This window comes from Mauremys reevesii, linkage group 9 (assembly GCF_016161935.1).
Source record: "Mauremys reevesii isolate NIE-2019 linkage group 9, ASM1616193v1, whole genome shotgun sequence".
NCBI lineage: Eukaryota > Metazoa > Chordata > Testudines > Geoemydidae > Mauremys > Mauremys reevesii.
The window spans coordinates 14,820,677-14,841,186 of NC_052631.1; the positions used below are offsets into that span (position 1 = coordinate 14,820,677).

Sequence of the window (20,510 nt, forward strand, 5' to 3'; positions counted from 1 at the left end):
GGTAGGTAACCGTTTTTTCTTTTTCGAGTGCTTGCTCATGTCGATTCCATTCTAGGTGACTCACAAGCAGTATCAATGGAGGTGGGCTCAGAGTTCACCGTCATGCAGCTCATAGCAGTGCTCTGCCATAGCCAGCATCATCTTGAGCCTACTGGGTCAGCACATAGTGCGACGCAAACGTGTGAACGGACAACCAGGTGGCAAGACAAATTTCTTGGATCGGCACCTGCACCAGGTCGGGCCGCTAAAGGTGCCTGCGCTCTAGTGGAATGAGCTGTCACAATTGTCAACAGGGATACCTTCGCCAGCTCGTAGCAGTAACTGATACAGGCCGTGACCCAAGACACAAAGGACTCCCTGCAGCACTGACTTGGGACCCAGCCACCAGACCATGGACAAGAGGATGGTTCGGTACCGTGACCACTTGGTCCAGGAGGAGCCTGCTGGGAACGTAAACCATTGCCAGCCACATCTGCAGGGGTCTCAAATGAAGCAAAGCGTGACTGACCACGTAGTGCATGTTGCCACGTGGCCCATCAATCGCAGACATGTGTAGGCCGTGGTGATCAGATACCTCCTTATATGGGCTATGAGATCCGATATGGCCTGAAAGTGTACTTTTGGAAGGAAGGCCCTGGCTGACATGGAGTCAATAACCACTCCAATAAACTCTATGCACTGGACTGGCATTAACGTCGACTTTCCTATGTTTATTAACAGGCCCAGGTCACTGCAGGTGGAGCGCAGCAGATCGAGGTTTCTTTGCACCTGCTCTGGAGACCTGCCCTTGATGAGCCAGTTGTTGAGATACGGAAAGATCTGGATCCCCCGACATCTGAGATAAGCTGCTACTGGCACCACGCATTTAGTGAACACCCTGGGGGCCGAGGACAGGCTAAAGGGTAGCACCATGAACTGGAAGTGGCACCGATCCACTATGAAATGCAGGAAATGTGTGTGTCCAGGGAATATGGAGACATGAAAGTAAGCATCGCTGAAATTGAGAGCAGCGTACCTGTCCTCTGGATCCAGGGAAGGGATAATGGAGGCCAGGGAGACCATGAGGAACTTCATCTTCTTGAGAGACTTGTTGAGGCCACGCAGGTCCAGGATGGGTCTGAGGCCCCCCTTGGCCTTCAGAATTAGGAAGTATCAGGAATAGAATCCTCTTCCTTCCATTTCCTGAGGAACCACTTCCAAAGCCCCCAATTGCAGGAGCTTGTTGACCTCCTGAACCAGGAGTTGCTCATGAGAGGGATCCCTGAAGAGGGGCAGGGAAACAGGGGGGAAAGTAGGGGTATCCAAAAACTGCAGGGTATAGCCTTGAGCTACTATGTCCAGTACCCAGTGGTCTGACATAACCCATGACTAGGCAAGCCGGTAAGGAGAAAGACGGTTGAGGAAAGGATAGGCAAGATCCAGATAGATGACTGGGACGTTGCTCTCGAGTGCACCCTCAAAATGACTGCTTTTGGCCCCCTAGGTGTTTAGCAGGTCCAGACTGGGCTGGCAAGCGGGAGGAAAGAGGGTGGCAACGGCTAAACCAAACGTCCCTTCTTCTTGAAGATCCCTGATGGGCTTGCCAAGGTCTTGATGACAGCAGAGTCCAGAATGGCTTTCTAGCAGAACGTGGGGGTATGCATGCTCAACAAGTGAACAGTAGCCTTAGTGTCCTTCAACCCATGTAGCCTGGTATCCGTCTAAAGAGAGAACAGCCCAACTCCATCAAAGGAGAGGTCCTGAATTGAGGCCTGCATCTCCTGGGAGAGGCCCACCATCTGGAGCCTGGAACTGCGTCACATGACTATAGCCGATGCAACCACCCTCACCGCTAAGTGCCATGCCATTTGCAGGGAACATCTGACTGCCGCAGTACCTTCCTCTACCAGGGTGCCAAACTCTTGAGCCTGACCCTGAGGAAGGGAATCCTGGAACTTTTTAAGACTGTCCCAAAGATAACAATTATATTGGCCCAGCAGGGCCTGATGGTTTGCCACCCGGAATTGTAGGCTAGCTGTTGAATAAATTTTTCTGCCAAATAAATTGAGTTTTTTGGCTTCTTTACTTTTGGGAGAAGGGCTTGATGCTCCCTAAAGTCATCTGGGGGGCTAGCTCTGGAAGGTTCCACACCCTCCTTGTACGGGGAAGACGAGGAAGACTTGGTCTCCGGTGGAAGCGCTGAGGGCTTGGCTGCTGCAGGAGAGGGAAGTTTAGGGATGGGTATGGGATCCTGACCTCGGAACGGGCTTCCAGTACTGGGCCCAATGCCAGTAGGACCACCATCTGTTGCTCCTACGTGGCCACCAAGGAGCAATGAGAAGGGGTCATCATCATCACTGGAACGCCCCACGCTCCCCAATACAGCCACTGCATTGGCCACTGGGCTTGCTGCCACTGCAGTGCCGTGGATGACGGAGCAGGCTCCAGTGCCCAATCCCATCACTGAGACCAGGGCAATGGGCTGAACTGGGCCTCCATGCCAGATGAACCACCTTTCGGCAACCAGGGAGGAGCTGTCAATGCCTGCGTCCGTTTACTGGTAGTGGCTACCCGTGATTGTTGGCCAGGCATAACTGACTGGTGATTGTACCGATGAGAGTGGTCCCGGTGCCTGGGAGATCTCCATCAGGGGGAATGGTGCCGGGGGGGACCATCAATAAGATGAGGAGCGTTCCCAGGGTGCCAGCGATGGGGACCGACGTCTAGAGGTAGGTCGGCTAGAGGTTGAATGATGCCAGTCATAGTACAGGAAGCATCGACCCCATGCCAGTCCAGGACAAGGAGTTTCCGGTCATCACCGTCCTGTTCCTGACACCACTTGCTGATCACCAGAGATGTCGGACTGGAATCTGGAAGATGCCTGTATGTGATTTCTTGTAACATGGGACACCATTGCACACCAGTGTCCACACAGTACTTGCCAGGAGGAGGATCATAATCCAAAGGCAAGGAAACCAAGATGACTGGAGACCTTCATCCTGTTGCAGCCTTCATCTGCCTTCACAGCTATTGAGAGAAACTGTCTCTTCATCCACCTGCTCTGCCACTGAGGACTTGCCAAGTGGGGAGAAAGAGGAGGAGGGAATTGTATCGCTTGTCATCTTGAACCTCACCTTCCACCTTGTTACCTTGGAGGACTCTGCCAGGAATGACAGAGACTCCTGATGGCATTGCTCTCAGGACCATGGGAACACACAAGCCGTTCCACCACATCAAGGTCACAATCCACTGGGGCATGTTTCAAGGATTTCAGTATTTAGGGATCCAACAAAGTCAACAGGAAACAGGGAAACAGGAGAGGAAAGAATGTACCACAGCCTGACTCAACAATCCAGATCCAACCTTTCCACCAGGAAATGTCTGCCTCAACTGTGACAAGATATGTGGATTCCGGATTGGTCTCATTAGCCACCTGTGCATCCACCAGCAATAACTGGCTATCATTTTATGGAAGACAATCACTCTCAAACTCTGAGGGATTGCTGCCAATGCAGTCCTCTCTCTCTTCGAAGTGCTTTACAAACAATATCTAATTAATCCTCACAACCTCCCTGCAAGACAGGTAAGTAGGTACAAGAGAGGTAGCTCTCTTTGGAGAAACAGGCAAAGAAAATCTCAGTGACTTGCCCAAAGTAACCCAATGAGCAGAGAGCTGGAGAGCTCCAGAATTCAAGAGCTCCTAGCTTTCTGTCATGTTCTCAAACCACTAGATCATCCCATTTCTTAGATCACCACATATGAGTTTAAGATTGTACATTATTGCCACCATAGATCCCCAGAGATTGCCACACGAGAAAAATAGAAGAGGATTGTTGCAGAACACTTCGTCCTCAATTACCTTTAAAATATGCATGGCTTTTAAACAATTGTTTTTTTAATTTTGAAAATTACTTCTCAAGATGAAGTGAACATAGTACTATATTGCCATAAGAAAGAAATCCAAACAACCAAATCTGGGTCCACCACACATAGTATTCCAAAACACCAGTTTTATCCAAAGAATTCTGCAACAAAAGTTGCTCTACCTTTTTATTCCAAGACATCTATTGCCTTTAAAAAGTAATCATCCTGACTCACACTTCAGGATCCTGACTCTGCAAATGCAGTTGCACTTCCTGACCCACCCAGAGATGCTAGAAATAGCTTTTAGATAAGTACTGACTGGCTAAAAAAGTAACATAATAGAATCTCAAATGAAAACAACTCTCATGGTAACAGCTAAAGAAGATAATCTAGTTGGCTGTAATTCTCACATAGATGCACATGACGGGAGGGGATTTTCTCCATTTTGAATGTGCACCTGAACGTTTTAAGATATATATATAATCTAAAAGACTCTCCTCCCTGCCATTTACATTCCAGCAACACTAACCATCTTCTGCAGGAAGTTAATTCACATCCTTCCGATCTGCTCATTGCCAACACCTACCCAAAAGCAAAGTAGCCAGGGACAGCATGGACATTATAACTTCACAGGAAATTATCAGAGGCTATGCATATCATGCTGGCAAACAGAGAAGTTAAGAGATAATATAAAAATAAGGCCAGGTCTACACTACAAACTTACAATGGTATAACCACATCACAAGGGCTATGAAAATTCCACACCCATGAGCGACATAGTTATACCGACCTAACCCGCAGTGCAGACAGCACTCTGTCGACGGGAGGGCTGCAGCATTTTTAGTGTAGACCTGCCCTAAGTGTCTGATCCTGGGAGGTGATGAGCATCCTTATGTGCAAAGAGGCCAAACCTTGAGAAATTCAGACCTCTGCTAAAGACCTCTGGAAGGTTCTCAGTGCTTGTCAAGATTTGTCCCCTTGAAGTCATGGGACTTAGTATCTGAGACGTGTTATCTGGCACTTCATAAGAACTAGTAGTCAAATGTTTCCAGAAGTACTTGCAGTAAGAAAAAAAGTAAATAAATAAAAAGGAGGAGTGGTAAGGGAAAAAATCATTTTATTTCACTTTCCTGCATTGAACAGGCAATAACTGCAGTGCAAAGTATTTTTCCATAAAAAGGAATGTTTCCTTGGTACAGTTTAGTACACTTCTAGAAAGCATGCTAGTTCTTTTAAATGTACGAGCGTTTGTAGCACAGTAGTTCTGTCTCGCTAATTAGAGAAGTCAGATTCCCAACATGATAAGATTAGGGCTTTTCAACTGGGATAATTTTGAACTGCCTCTGCTGGAGAAAGAGAACTGAAAAGCGCATGTTAGGCACCCAGCCACTTCAAGTTTTCCCATTAGTAAGGCTTCTGGCCTTCCTAAAGTGCTTCTTTTATGTGTTGTTATTAATAATACTCAGCACCAGCATACTAGCTTCAAAGTGCTTTTACAAACCCCAGTTAATGAATCCAGTCAGCTTTTCAGATATTATTTAAAAACATGTTTCACAAAATGTATCTAAATCAACACATACAGTGTGATTCTATTTTTATTCCAGGTGAACAGTATACTCCGGCTCTGCAGCAAGTGTAGCTGTATGCAAGAAAAACTCTTGCCACAGCTTGCCACTTGAATACAAGCAGGAGCAGTGATAATTGTTCATGTAGGAAAAGCCTCTTGAGACATGAGCAGTACCTGGAGGTATGCACACAGCTGGCTGGTCAGGGAACAAATAGTCTGGAATTTGTCTTCTTGTCTGATGTATGTTCATTAGCCTAGTTAAATCACATCTGTCTGAAAGACGACTTAAACCTAAAAGCATTCTTTCTATGTCTAATTGCAAACATGGTAGGTTAATCTGAAAGCAACCCAAGAGACAGACCTATTTGTAACAATTTATATGTTTTAATTGGATTGGTTAGAATAAGACAGATCTTTGTGCCAAACTGGTCTTAATCCTTTATTTCTTTTAAAAAAGAATATAAGACGCGGGAATGTCTGAATGAAAAACTAACTGGCATTTTAGAAAATGGATGGCCATTATTTCTCTACTACAGTGTCACAAATATCAAATTGGTTGGTTAAATGATGTATTACAACTTTATAACAGCGGATAATGGTTGAGATTGTCAAAAGCACCCATATAGAGCTGGATGGAGGACAATTCCTTTCCCAAAATAATTTTTGAAGTTTGGTCTCCCCCCACCCCCCATACACACACACGGGAACAAAAATAAAACCTTCTGAACATTTTCACTAAACTTCCAATTTTTTTTATTTAAAAAGTCAGTTTTCCGTTCGGGCCTATCTTTCTCGTTGGAAAGACCAACCTGAACCTCAGAAACCTCCCGCTCAGAGACTTCATCAAAATCAATACATTACTAAATAGCATATTTCAACAAAAACAACAAATGTTTAATCAAAAATATTCCAACCAGCTCTACACCTGACTTTCAACCACCAGTCCCCCTGACTCCCACTGAAAGTCAATGGGAGTTGTGCTCCCAAATCAGGTAGGTGCTTTTGAAAATCCCACCCTTGAAGTCACTGTTCAGATTGGACTTCTATGTGGCTGCACTCACACAAGTTCAGAATCAGAGCCAGAGTAGTCATTATTTGTGAATTAAGCCTCCTGTATTTGGGAAAGAATCATTTTCCAGTACAATCTCATGTACTGTATGAATAGGTTACTACATGCATTAGAAATGGGCCTAAACCAGCAACTTGGCTCCTAACTTTGAATTTAGGGAAAGGGGTGAAGATCAAAATCTGTATTTAAATTTGCAGCTTTGACCCATCTCTGATCTAAATAGGTTACACCATTCTATTTCATGGACGAGCATTTTAATTTACTCAGTGAAACTTTACAATAACCCCAGGTGCTAAACGCTTTTCTAATGTCTAGCCCAGCAAAAAAGTCAATTTTATGCACAATATCATTTTTGAGAATCAATTTTCCAGTCTAATGTTTGCACTATTTATATTTATTGAAGCCAAAGTAATTAGAAAAGAACCTGGCATTCAATAAATCAATTATACAGGAAGGAGGCACAGAGAACATCCAACGTGTTGTGTTGTTAACTAGCTGCAAATATCATGACTACAACAGCACATCAGGAAAGGAGAAGTTTAAGAATGAGATTAGTTTAAATGGCATTATACTGTGAGGCAACTAAAACTAATCAGTGTATGATACCTCTGACCAAGTACCAGAACAAATACAGCAGGCTGGTTCGCAGAGGAGTCCTTAATCATTAAAAATATAATGCAACTTTGCTAGCCTTTTTCCATGTTGTTTTCTATTGTCCCAAGATACCTTGTGCAGTGTTGAAAATTTACGTGTGTGTGTGTGTGTGTGTGTCCTACAACATTTACATGCCAAAAAGGGATATGAACTCAGATAAGACAGAATGACACCAAACTCCTTCACATCCATAAGCTACACCAGGAGCAAATCTGGCCTAATAAAATCATTTAAGATCTATAATGAGAACACCTAAACAGAAGAACTCCACTAACCATGGGGAATAACCCATGGATTCACAGCATTCTCATTTGCATATATTTGTATGATAACTAAATTAACCTGCTGTTCTGAAAAAATCAGTTACTTTATAGATACATCATTGCTCTGTGAAATGAAAACAGTGCTTAATGGACAGTGTCATTCAAACTGTCATAGGCTTATATCACTGAAACTACAGAAAGCCAAATTACAAATAAAATAAAGTGCAACTTTAAGATATAACTGTCAACTACCATTTTATGAGAATTTTTTTCTTTACCTTTTTATAAATGTCTCCTAGGAGCTAAAAATAGTCTTTCCTTGTCTATTGTATTCTTCCCCTTCTCCTCAAAAAGAGCATCTTTCTTCCTCCCTTTCTAATGGGATGCACCATACTGCCTCTTAAAAAATACACCAGGCAGACCTAACCCTTCTTACACAGCAGTGGCTATTGGTGATTGTTGAATTTTCAACTATTTTGTGGTGTTTAACAAATTATAACAGTTTTAAGATTGACTCAGGATCAATTTGACCTTTTTGGCATGTCTCTTTAAATTTCTGCCAAATGATTATTTTATAAAAGGTAACAGCATTTATACATTTCATAATCTTGCATGTGACTTCCCTCAAATATGGATATTCATTAGCTTTCTCTCTTCCTGTTCCCTGAATAAAAACCATTTGAAGAACAAGAACAATGTCTATTGGCAAGATTGTGGCCAGCTACCATACAAGTTCACAAGATGAAACGGGTAAGAGCACATTGAACCATATTCACACTACCCCTCTGCTCTTCTGAACTACTACAAACCACCCCAAAGAGGGCAGAAAGGAAGCAGGACCATCCTACTCTGCAGCTTATTGCTACAGAGCTGGCAAGCCACAGAAGGAAGTGTGCGCTGTGCCACTTTGGGCCTCCCACTGGAGTCAATAAGGCATAAAATTGAGTAGGGACTTAGGCCAGCAGTTCTCAACCAGGGGGCCGCAAGCTGGTTTCAGGAGGCCACAGAGCCCCATGGGTCTGAAAGCAGGAGCACAGCCATGGGAAGCACCAGCACCACCTGCAGGGCTGAAGTTGTAAATGGAGCTGCGGTGCCTCAAGCCCCAGTGCCCTGCAGAGCTGAAGCCAGGAATGGAGTCATGGGGCTGAAGCCCCGAACCCTGGCACTCCCCCTAGATCTAAAGCCAAGAGCCCTGGGGCCCTGCAGGGCAGAAGTCCCAAGCCCACCCCACCCTGCAGCTGAGCCCTGAGGTTCCCCCGCTGGGCTCTGGAGTTTTAATATACTATGAGTACAGTATGTTGTGGGAGTTCAGAAATAAAAGGTTGAGAACCCCATCCTTAGGCTATCTGTATCACAGACAAGCATGTTTCTCACATGTAATATTCATATAAAGACCTGAAGGCAGATATGGTACATGCTAAAATTTTTTAAGCCCACAGCTAGTGTCTGAAAAGTAATTAGGGTCATGGTTAGCTTAATGTCATAGTTCAACGATGCAGTCCTCCACTCCGACCTTACCCTCCTCTCCTTTAAAACTGGTTTGTTAAGATCATGAAAACATTTCTTGTCTCATTTAAATGATTAATATTTTGTATTATCACACAAAAATGTCAAAGGTAAGCCAGTCATAATTCACCTACAGTAACTGATTTAAGTCTATTGACATGGATCAATTTAACTAAAAAGCTACTCCCCCCCCCCCAGATTTAAATGTTTATGTACATCTCTAGCAAACAAGCAATAGAAAACAAATACATCAGATTCCATTAACTACTTGCTTTCAGCACACCTTTTTGCAAGGCAGTCTTCTTTACTTCAGCCATTTACTGTTAACCTGGCTCCCTGGCCGAAGTGGTATTGACAATGAGTAGCACATTGTATTATTGTGGGAAACCACTTCACACAAATCTCTCATTCAACCCAGAGATTGAACAATAGACATTCACACAGAGAACATGGACCAGCTACTGGAATGGAGCACCTCTGTATACTAGCCGGAGGAATTTCTAACACTGGGAATGTTGAACTACTGTAAATGTCACATTCTCAGGCTCTAATTGCCTGGATTTCAGAATAAAACAAATACCTTCCAATATCAGGAGGCAAAAACAGAAGAGATAAAATATCCTCTTGTGCTGCCTCAGTTTGGTACAACGGAGAGCAAAATGCTCCAATAACTTCTTTGATTTTCTGAGTTGCTTTGTGGAGCAAAATGTACAAAATCGTACAACACAAAAAGATGCAATACCTTTCGGTGGTTTTATGTATGTTTCAGGGTGGAGTAAAACAACACAACATAGGCAGAAATTATGTATTCAATTAAAAATAATAATAATGATAAAAAAATCTCTTTCATGGCAAAAAGGTCAATTCATTGGATCTTAAGAGGAAAAGCAAAAGACTCAGCTTTTTCATATTAGTTACAACTGTAAAATGTCAGACTATTAAAAATAATGATGCTTGAAAACCAATAACAAAAAGGTACTTACTGAACACTTTTTATTAATAAAATGTGAAGTTGAAGAAATAGGGCTGAATTTGATCTCACTCCAGTTTTACATGACTGCAATGCCAATGGAGTTAGCCCTGATTTACAACAGTGTGCAAAGTGCCAGGAATGAGTGCTCATGGATACAATCCAGACTGGAGATAGATCAGTAATTTTTCAAAAGGCAACAATCTAAAATTCTACCAATGAATCTCGAGAGTTGAATAATGGAGTCATAAGTCGGTCAGATGATGCTCATCTGGATGACACTTTCAAAGTGACAGTGCACTTGCAGATATCTGAAGTAGTTTCTAAAACAAAATAATTTTGGACTTCAAATTGCCCTATAACAGAGCTGGAAGAGACCCATTATATTAAGTCTATGATTTTGCAAAAGCAAGACTGAACCCTCAAACCCTGCTGTGTACTGAACCCTCAACACCTGTTGTGTAATGTATCAGATAGTAAACTGACATAATTGTAAACTGGACCTGAGCAAAAATATGGTCATTATCATACAAGACCTCTGATTTTTTTTATTTTTATTTTTACTTACAAATAACTGCAATCATCCTATGTGTAATAAAACACTTCATGAAGAAAATCTAGTAATAAACTTACCTATGTATGTAAACTGCGGAACATCTAAGTCTCACTGAAGTTAGCAGGAGTTAAATTGGGCTCCTAAATTGTAAAATCATTAGGACAAGGACCAAGTCTTACTTGTCTGTACAGCACCAAGCACAATGATGAATAAATGAGAACAGTCTTACCAGCATCTAGGCCAGGGGTCTCAAACTCAAATGACCATGAGGGCCACATGAGGACTAGTACATTGGCCCGAGGGCTGCATTTACTGACACCTCCCCCACGCTGCCATCGGCCCCGCCCCCACTCCACACAGGAGGGGTGTGGCAGGGGATTCCATGCAGCTCAGCATAGAAGCGGCATGTTTTTCGACCTGCCCCGGACCTTCCATTTGCTTCTTTGGTTTTCTGGTAGGCTTGTCTGAGCTCCTTAACTTTCACTCTGCACTGCACGGAGTCCCTGCTGTGGCCTTTAGCCGTCATAGCCTTAGAAATTCTTTCAAATACTTTTTCATTTCGTCTTTTGGAACGCAGTTCTGTTAGCACTGAATCCTCTCCCCATATAGCGATCAGATCCAGTACCTCCCGAGCGGTCCATGCTGGGGCTCTTTTTCGATTCTCAGGAGACTGCATTGTTAACTGTGCTGATGAGCTGTGCGTGGTCACCTGTGATGATGAGCTCTCCACGCTGGCCAAACAGGAAATGAATTTCAAAAGTTCGCGGGGCTTTTCCTGTCTACCTGGCCAGTGCATCCGAGTTGAGAATGCTGTCCAGAGCGGTCAGTGGTGCACTGTGGGATACCGCCCGGAGGCCAATACCGTCGATTGCAGCCACACTATCCCTATTCCGATATGTTAATACCGATATTAGCGCTACTCCTCTCATCGGGCAGGAGTACAGAAACCAATTTAAAGAGCCATTAAAATCGATATAAGGTATCTGAGGTATAACCAGAATGTTTCGCTAGAAAGAGCAACTATATAGCACCAGTTCTCTTCCCACCTATCTCCAGTCCCTTTTTTAACTGGCATTATTTTACCTCTGAATCTACCCTTCTCTTGCAAAGCTAATTCAGCACATCTGGCTGCAGGGTCTCCTGTCAGTCACCTCTAGAGGTGCTGATTCATCAGTGCAGTGGGAGTCAGAGGTAGCTGTTGTCAACAAAACTAAATTAGCACTGTTCCTGGTGATAAGAAGTATGGCCAATTACTAGACAAGTTTTGATATTAAACTAGAAAATGACTCCACTCAAAAAAAAAAAAATACATAAAACCCAGTACTGTTGGTTGAAATGTAGCCGGGTGGCACTGAGCCAGGGGAAACAGATGCCCTTCCCTCAGTATGCCCAGTATGCATTCAGGAGCAACATTCCTAATAAGTGGGAGTTATTGGTTAATAAGTTATGAATAACTCTTTGTAAATGATGATTTCTTAATATTCCAGCTTTGGGACTTACTGCAACTTTCAAGGTAAAGAGGAGATGAAGAGGTACCAAAGTCTTTTAAATAAAAGCAGGAGCAAAAAGGAAGGATAACAGCGGAACTTATGCAAACTGGTTTTCAAGTATTGAAAAATGGCTGAAAAGTTCCAGAAAGATCACTTGATCTCTACTACACAAACTAAAATTATCGGTTCATAGCACATTATTTTCAGAGAGTCTGGATAACAATCTTACTGAACAAATTTTTCAAAAAAGGTATGAAAGGAAATAAAAAAAATTAAAAATCAGTTTCTACTACAGAAATGCCCAGAGGCCCCAAGTGAAACCAGGGCCCTATTGTGCAAGGCTTTGTAAAAACAGAGTAAAAGTAATTGCCACAAAGAGCTTATAGTCTAATTTAAGACAGCAGCTGTAACAAACATTCAGAAGGAAAAAAGGAAGAAAGGCTGCAAGAAACCTTAACAACATGCTTTTAGAGAGGCCGCCTATATACACAGCTGGATGGTTTCAAGACGGTTAATTTCTAAAAACAAACAAAAATAAATTATCAAATATAAACACACAAGATAAATAACTGAAGTCTGTACTTGCCGTCTACCTAACATTATCACTTGGCAGTATCCTGTTGGCATCACAGTCAAAATAGGTTCTGAAGAAAGATTTGATGTAGGGTGCGTAAGTTACTTTATGGATCAGTTGGGATAGGGCATTCCAGGCCTAAAGAGAGGCATGGACGAAAGTGCAAAGCTAGGGAAAAGAAACCTGTTTTAATGTAATGGAGTCAAATAAGGGAAGAATTCTGAGAAATACAGGGCAATAATGAGAGGTTAAAAGCGAACTACGCTTTGGACCAACTTCATCCCTAAACTTTACTGACTTCACCACAGTTACACCAGGGATGACTGTGACTCCTAATTTTTAATAAAAACTACAAACAAGTAATTGTGAAGGATGTCTGAGATGGTTAAGCACATCTTGGTTGACTGTTTTCAGTATATATTTCCCCAATGATACCCAGCTTTAATGAACTCAAATTAAATGCTTTAAAATAAAATTATTTATATCCATATTTAATCTGAAGTCTATACCTCTGGGGCAGAGTTATGCCGTTTGTGTTTTCATAGTATGCATTCAAGTGAATGGATTCCATTAAAAAGAAGATGGCTATAACTGTCTAGCTTCATGCAACAGGCATATCCCCAATTTCACTTTTATTTAGAATATTTAGGGGTATATTTTCTGTGTATGGGAGAACAGGGTGTAGGAATGTGTGATTTGCATTAAAATCCCTGAGAATCTTGCAGTTAAAGCTCTGCTGTATTCTTTGAGAGCTGTCCTAAGTATTACTTAAGATGAAAGCTCGCTTTTGCATGAGGGAGGCAGCTCTATGGATCCGACTGTAAATGGCAATGTTGACTTGGTCAGGGGAATGAGAGCTTCATTGCAATGGCTGCGGAATATTTTTCCCCACCCTATTCTGTTTTCTCCCTCCTAAAGCACAATATTGCATATGCTTCAGAGGGCAAGTTCTCCCTGAAAAGAGAGAAATGCTTTTCAAGTCTGCAGAAAACTATACATGCCTGCATGTAAATGTTTAGAGTATATGTCAGCACCTCTTTGTAATTCTACTCAACAAAGAAACAGCTTGGAATAAACTGCATTGAAAACAATTTAAAAAAAACAACAACAAAGGCTACTCTTCATATAAATTGCTTCCATCAAGCGCAATATAATTAATTTTAAAAATGCCAAAATGAAATCATATTTTAATTGTGTGTTTTATATAAGTCAGACACTTAATTATATTAACAGGCATCCGAGGCAAACAACAGGGCACTCAATTTATGTTCAATCGTTTTTTTTCCAGCTCAAATATCATCCTAATATCTTTAATATTGTCATAGCAACCTAATATTCTAATGAAACAGCAGGGAACTGTAAAACTTCCCTGTCTTCCTATTGCAGGGAGGATATTTCTTTCAGCACTCCTGCTGAAAAGCCTTTCATACCACAACTATACAAGAATTCTCTTCTTTCCACACTCCCATCTATCACCGCTGATTACTAGTAAAGAAATTTACCATCTTCCCAGGTTAACTTAACAGTTACAAACAACCAGAAAGCCTGCCACAGCATAAAACAAAGGCTCATGTATTATACAGTCCTAGGGATGTGTTAGCTGAAAGAACATGGAAAATAATCATGGATAATCTTCAAATGGATGGGGAAGTACCGTCCATTTCAGACAAGGGTCCAAAAGTCTTGACATTGATTGAGACTTCTCAAGTCCGCATGCCTAAGGTGAGAAATTTCTTGAGACCAGACTCTCTCACCGGATTTCTGTCTCAGACAAAAATACCATAGCACATGCTTTCCTGCCGCATTTTAGTGATTCTGGTTCTAATCCAACTAGAACTCACAAGTGCAAATTATGAGAAAATAGGGGGAAATAATTCTGAACTTTTAAGAGTCTCTAAAACTGTGGCTAGAAATCAGCTCAAGAAATGGGCAAAGACTTGGCTGGGATGGGAAGGTGGGGAAAATTAAGTGGTAAAAAATAAAAAGCAAGCTGTTTTTGAGGCAGGTGCGTAGGTAGGAATGATGCACAATCCCATCATAATTCCAGCAATCAGAGAGAGCAAGATGTTGAAGCTCTTCAAAAAAATGTTCAGAACTTAGAGCTATCCTCAGCAATGAGACACAAGGTACTTGTTGTTTTACCTGTGCAACAATATTTAGGAAATCTATCAGGAAGCTTTTGTTTTCTGCAATACCTTACACAATGTACGAATAACTTCCCACAATTGTCCCCACTTCACCATGTTTACTCTCTCTCTCTCTCTCTCTCTCTCTCTCTCTCACATCTTCAACATTTTCTACACATATACACACAGCACAGAAGAAACCAGAGCAGATCCCGATGGAGTGAAAGACCTTATTCTAGATCCAGGTCTTTTTTTGAAGGAGTCCTTCCACTTCAGCACTCCACCGCTTTCAAGCAAACAGTAGTGATTAGCGACTTTCAGTACCACCACAGTTCCATCTCTTTTGGACCAAAACTATACGGATTCTCTGTTGACATGTGAGGTTCTGGAGAGTGTCACTTGTAATAGCAAATGAGGACATCTTGGCAGCAGCTTCTCTTTGGACAATTGGAGTAGAAGCTGAAGGAACACCAGCAGAAACAGATTCTGTCATAGGGGCTAGCCTACACTGGCAACACTAAAGCGCTGTCGCTTTAAAAAAAAACAAACCACCTCAACGAGGGGCGCAGCTCCCAGCACTGGGGCACTGTTTACACTGGCGCTTTACAGAGCTGCAGCTTGCTGCGCTCAGGGGGGTGTTTTTTCACACCCTTGAGCAAGAAAGTTGCAATGCTGTTAATTGCCAGTGTAGAGAAGCCCGGAGTTTACTTGGAGTCATGGAGCCAACCTGAAGCCATTTACTTCAATAAAAATCACACTAACTTAATTATGGAGCACATTTTCTAAGTGGTCTGTTGAAATTTAGTTGTGTTTTGAAAATCTACATCACAAGAGGCCATTTTTATCTTGATAAATAATGGAAAAGGCATATATTCACACAAGGACGTATTCTGCTGCCTTCTAAAATCCAGAAAGGACATTGCCCATGCACATATCTATAAGTCTGTGTTCGCAAGCAGGAGACTGTCACATTTGTAGCACAAATAGAAGTGCACCCCCTCACTTTTCCTGAACTCACACTTGTTTGACAGCACAGAGCAGAAAAATATGCAGAATTTTTTACTAACAATGTGAAGAATATATCAACAAACAGAACCCTAGTCCATTAAACCATGCATCTCCAGGCTCTACTCTCGCTCAAATCTGGAGAATGAGCTGAGTCCTACCCTTCTTGGCAAATTTCTGGTTTGGGGGGAGGGTGGATGTTGTTCTTTTGTTATTAACAACTCTTTCCTTACAGCATGTCTGAGATGTTTTCATTTTCCAGTATAAAAATCAAACAATATTATCTGATCATTCAACTATAACACATCCCTCAGTTATTTTTCTCATGCATATCCAGTCTATTCAAGAAATCTAACATACAGACTCTTAATACCAGTTATTCAAGCAAATGGAAAAACACAACTCTTAAGGGGTGTGTGTGTGCGGGTGGGTGTTTTTCTCCCAAATCTGCTGATGACTATGTAAGCACTGTGTGTGTGTGTGTGTGTGTGTGTGTGTGTGTGTGTGTGTGTGTGTGTGTGTGTGTGTGTGTGTGTGTGTGTGTGTGTGTGTGTGTGTGTTTTTCCCCCAAATCTGCTGATGACTATGTAAGCACTGCATGGTGTTCCAGGGAAACCCTCCAAACCTCTGTAGACAGCTGTACAACATCTCATCCCCCACTCTTAACGTTCAACTAAGGAAATTTCCTCATCCTTAATGAATTCTGACCAATTTTTTCCACTGCCTGAGAAAAGCTCTGTGGTCAAAACTTCACATCTAATCTTGTTTGTGTTCCTAGTTACTGACTTTATCAAAAACCCATTATGTATATTCTAAATCATGGACTTTGGGGTATACTTCTTTTTTTGAAGTTCATAAAATTATTGTCAACACTTAAACGGGGTGGCCAGAGCAAAACATTCCACTTACTACGGAAAATGGTTTACATCAACTCATGCATAATTATGAATCCTGCAGCCTTTCAAGAAGTATTCCTTGTTCACTGTAGTCTTAAAGAGAAAATGGTACAGTGAAAATCCTATTTATTCAAAAGCTAACTCTCTGAAATTCAACACCATGACAAGTCACTTCACTCTCAATGCTCTCTCTGTCCAAGGAAGAAGAAAACAGATTTCATGATCATTTAAAACAGAAGCCTGAATATTGTATAGCTTTTGTCTTTGAATCTGAATTCCTGTTGCTGAGAAGGCAGCTGAAAGCTTTCTATGTTTTTATGTTGCTGTTAGTTTTAAGTAACTCCCATCTCAAAGAATACTTTGTCAAAAAATAATGAATGAGATAATGGTGTACCTAAAATGGTCTCGCTACTGTATTTTTAATAAGAATGCTTTGATATATAAATCAAGAATATCGCCTTTGTACATTTGTCACATTGGTTAAAAAAGAAAAAAGTTACCAACAAAGTGGCTTTTCTTGTTTTTGACAAACATTGGTGTGTTGATCTTCTGTTATTTGACAGTTGTCCCTAGAAAGCAACTGCTCGAGTCTTATCAAACCAAAAGGAAGTTACAGTATGCATGCCCAACTGCATTCGTGTTGCACCATAAGTGGTGAAGTATTTCTTGGTGATAAGTGCCTCACAGTATTCTTGGAGATTAATGGAGAAGACAGAATCTCTGGCTGGCTTCACCCTGAAGTTGCTTTCTTAAGACAACATGGGATCAAGGAGAAGGGTATATGGGCCCTAGTGCCCATGGATCGGGAGGTTGGTCTCACTGCACAGCTCTGGGTATAGTTTGCTGCTTGCCTTTAGACAAGTCAATTTAAGGTCTCCATTCCTCAGTTTACTCATCAGTAAAGTGCATAAAATTATACTTGCTGTCATCACAGGATTAATTAGGAAACTTAATTAATATCTGAAAAATAGGTTTGAGATTAGAACGTGATGTGTTAGAGACATTCAAAGAATTATAAACAAAATCTCTTATTTTCCTCTCCCATTTTCCATAATTTATTATAACAAAACTCTGTAGCCTTTTAAAAGTCCCCATTCATATTTTAACCAAAGCATGTCTGTACATCAGAAATCATTACATAGCATTCACATCAGAAAACCAAGTGTACTGTAGGATTCTGCTCTTAAACAGTAGCCCCTGGCACATACCAAAGATTCCAAATCATATTTTGACATCAGTATTAACGCTCTCAAAGTTGGGCCTCTGTTTTAACATGTTACAATGTATACCAATCTAAAAATGCAACCTCAGCACTCTGAGTTTCAAAACGTAGTTTCAGGAAGGGTTTTAAGAAAAGAGTTCAAAAACACGATCCTCCTGCTTCTAAAAAGCACAGCTCAGCTATAAGCTCTCCAAAAAAACACTTCGCAAATTCCTCTATTCCTTATCACAAGGAAGATAGCAAGAGGAACAAAACACTTTGTTAATGTCTCACCTCCTGATTACACTGGATTCTGTCTGCAAAGTTTGACAACAAGCTGCTACATCTATGCTGTTAACAATAACTCTCAGAGAGGTCTATGGGTAGAGGAATCCCTTTTTAAAATTCTGTTGCTGAAAAGAAATGCAAAGGAAAAGTTATGGTATGTAAATTAGAAGTCCACAATAGAATTAGAACTTACTGATGGGATTAAGCCCTTGTTAGAAATGTCCTTTCCGAAAAAGCGCAGGCACATTCATAAGGTAAGAGGAATTCTGTCTTAAATTCACAAGAGCAAGCCTAATTTTCTGAGTGCTTTCAAAGGCATTTCCTCTGCAGGAAGTTGCAAGCACCCCTCTGCCACACCTGGGGCTGACTCCAAAGGTATGCCACTGTAATATGAGTGAACCATGAAATGAAAGAGAGGAAAAGAGCACTAGCGATAAACACACTGGAGTTTTATGTTGCATCTTGTCCTTTAGGTTCAAACGGATCACAAACAGTCAATTAGAACTTACTCATGAGAAAGAAGTCTATAATGAACATAACAAATCTTTTTACCATCACACACAGAAGTAAAATATGCACAGTTGTGTGTGGAAACAAGGAATGTTTTGCATTGGCATGACACTCCCAACTAAAGGGCTAGGTTCCATGGAAAATAAACTATTTCTTTTATTAGCACCACACTCAAACTTTTCTTCCTCATCAAAAATATTTTTTTAAAAATCCAGCAACTAAATACTGACAAAATAAGTTTAGGCTTGAAATTAGACAAAGGTTTCTAAGCATCAGAGGAGTGAAATTCTGCAATAGTCTTCCAAGTAGAGTGGGGTGTGTGGGGGAGGAAGGGAGGGCAAAAAACCTAACTGGCTTCAAGACTGAGCTTGATAAGTTTACAGAGGGGGTGGTATGATGAAAATGACTACTATGGCATGTAGCTAATCTGCAACTGCACATATCTCCAATGGCTGGTGATGGGACACTAGATGCGGAAGGCTCTGAGTTACTACAGAGAATTCTTTCCCAGTGACTTGCAATTGGGTCTTGCTGAAATGCTCAGGGTCCAACTGACCACCATATTGGGGTTGGGAAAGAATTTTCTCCTGCGTCAGATTGACAGAGACCCTGGGGAGGTTTTGCCTTCCTCTGCAGCATGGGTCGCTTGCCAGTTTAAACTAATGTAAATGGTGGATTCTCTGTAATTTAAAGTCTTTAAATCATGATTTGAAAACCTTATAACACAGCCAGAGGTTATGGGTCTATTACAGGAGTGGGTGGGCAAGGTTTAGTGGTCTGCTATGTGCAAGAGGGCACACTAGATCATGATAGTCCCTTCTGGCCTTAAAGTCTATGAGCTCTTATTTTCCAGTTTTCCAAACCTAATCTTTCCCATTTCTCCCCTGGAGCAGTTAAGTAAAGGGTGGAGAAAACACCTAATTCAAGTGCTAGTTTTCCCTCAAGTTCATTGGCTTTTCCTGCCAAAATTATTACTGGAAAATGAAACTTCTGGGGACGTGAAATATGCTAAGCAAATGATATCGAATGTTAGGACACTTCAGATAGTGTAAATACTCTCTCATCTACGTCATTATGCAGCACAGAAGTTCATTTTCAGCGTATGAGTGAGTGCATTACTCACTAACAGACATATTGAAAGGGCTACTCTCTCTACTCATGCATTCCAATCCACCACAGTTGTAGCCATGTTGCAACATGTTTCAGTAAATCAGCTCTTCAAGATTTCCCTTTCAACACATTTCACACCAGTCATTATATACAGTCCAAACGAAGAGAGCAGCCCATCTCCTAAGCAGCAGTGGCCACCAAGAACGCATCTCCCAGGCACTCTGCTCACCTCACAGTCTGCCCAAAAGAACAAGTAACTGCCTATAGTAGGGCATATTCACCTTTGGAGCACTCTCCTGCATCCGGATGTAATGTTGTCAGGCTCCTCAGCTGCAGCACCTCCCACTGGCTGGCTGCCTTTGCCTCCAGATCTTCTGTGACTCTGCCCTCCAGGCAACTGATGAAGTTCAAACCCCTTCTGAGGTATTACGAACAAGTGCAAACGAATCTGAATAATTCTTCTGCCCCGCTGAACTACTGAAGTCTTCCACATGCAACATCCTATCTCAGGGCTTCCCCTTGTAGGAACCTTGTACCGTGCTGCTTCCTTCCCCACTCCCCCCATTATATCTTGTCTGTTACCCTGGGAGATTCTCTGGTAGAGAGAGACCTATCTCCTCTGCACTCTCCCCACAACTGAACTCGTTCAGTCCACTTAGGCCTGCCATGAGTGAGTGCAGGGGACTGAAATAGATGACCTCTTGAGGTCCCTTCCAGTCCTACGATTCTACTTAGCAGGACTTAGCTCCACCCTCTCTGAACAGGAGACAATTAGCTACTCACCTGCCCAGGTGCAGAGCATGACTAATTGGGTGCTTACCCTAGCCTTGTACATGATGGGGATAAGCCCCATCACAGCACAGCAGTCCAACAGTTATATAC

The 20,510-nt window shown here is 41.9% G+C and overlaps 1 protein-coding gene and 1 long non-coding RNA gene across 7 annotated transcripts in view; one reads left to right on the plus strand and one right to left on the minus strand.

Moving 5' to 3' along the window:
* LOC120371978 overlaps positions 1-12,613 on the plus strand; it is a 36,715-nt gene extending 24,102 nt beyond the window's left edge. The window contains exons 3-4 of the long non-coding RNA XR_005584677.1: positions 8,082-8,146; positions 11,916-12,613. This is a non-coding gene — a long non-coding RNA (uncharacterized LOC120371978). The remainder of the gene's footprint in view (positions 1-8,081; positions 8,147-11,915) is intronic.
* The window catches only part of FNDC3B (fibronectin type III domain containing 3B), a 363,980-nt gene that overhangs the window by 306,054 nt on the left and 37,416 nt on the right, over positions 1-20,510 (minus strand). The window lies entirely within an intron of this gene.